The following is an 889-nucleotide window of genomic DNA, read 5'->3' as shown; positions in this document are numbered from 1 at the left end:
CGGTTATTTCGCATATAAAATTTTAATTTACGCATGTCTACCGTGTGAACGATAAATATGTGCTCATCTTACACGAAAATATATATTTTATATTTTATAAATTATCAGGGATATATTTACGAAAAATTCGTTCTTACAGTTGCAAGTTGAGAAAGAAGTACGAAATTACGAGATAGTAAAAATATTAATTATCACGTACCTCTGACAACAGCCACTTCATTTATCGTGACGATTAAGTTCTCGACCTGCCCTTCTCACGCGAGTTTTTCTTCCTTTTCACCTAAAAGTCAATAATATTTTAGTGACGCGCAAGAAAAATTTCGTCGCGCGAATCATTGGACCGTCATAAAAATTGGCCGAGCGGTGAAGTGAATTTTTTGCTATTCGATTTTGCAAATATGGCAGCGATACTCTTGATCGCAGGTTCCGAAAATGCGCGACTACGAGACGGACACTAATTTCATCGCGTACCTGTCAGCAGCCGTACGGCGAACGATGACGTCGATCCAGTCCTCGATTTTCCGCATAGATTTCGTTTGTCTCTCCCCGATTATTAATGATATATTCACAACCGCGACGCGCGACACAAGTTTCGTACCGCGAGTACGGGAGTACCGGTAGAAACTTGTCGAAGCTGGCGTCTCGCTTGAAGTTGGTCGCGCGCTTTGAATTTTGGAAAGTGGCGACACCCTGAAGTGGACAACAATTTCATTACGCCCATAAAGCGGTCATCTTGCTTCGATATACTGCGATCAAAGATCCCAAGATCATGTCCTACATTTCGCGATAATGAAAAGTTCCCTTTTTCTTTTCCCGATTATTAAGTATAATGTCCTTTTGTGTTCCTCGTCGCGCGAAAAAAGATTTTGCGAACCGGCACAAACTAATA

Source organism: Temnothorax curvispinosus, unplaced genomic scaffold (assembly GCF_003070985.1).
Source record: "Temnothorax curvispinosus isolate PA1 unplaced genomic scaffold, ASM307098v1 QBEX01003471.1, whole genome shotgun sequence".
NCBI lineage: Eukaryota > Metazoa > Arthropoda > Insecta > Hymenoptera > Formicidae > Temnothorax > Temnothorax curvispinosus.
Note: the sequence above shows the minus strand (reverse complement) of the source record.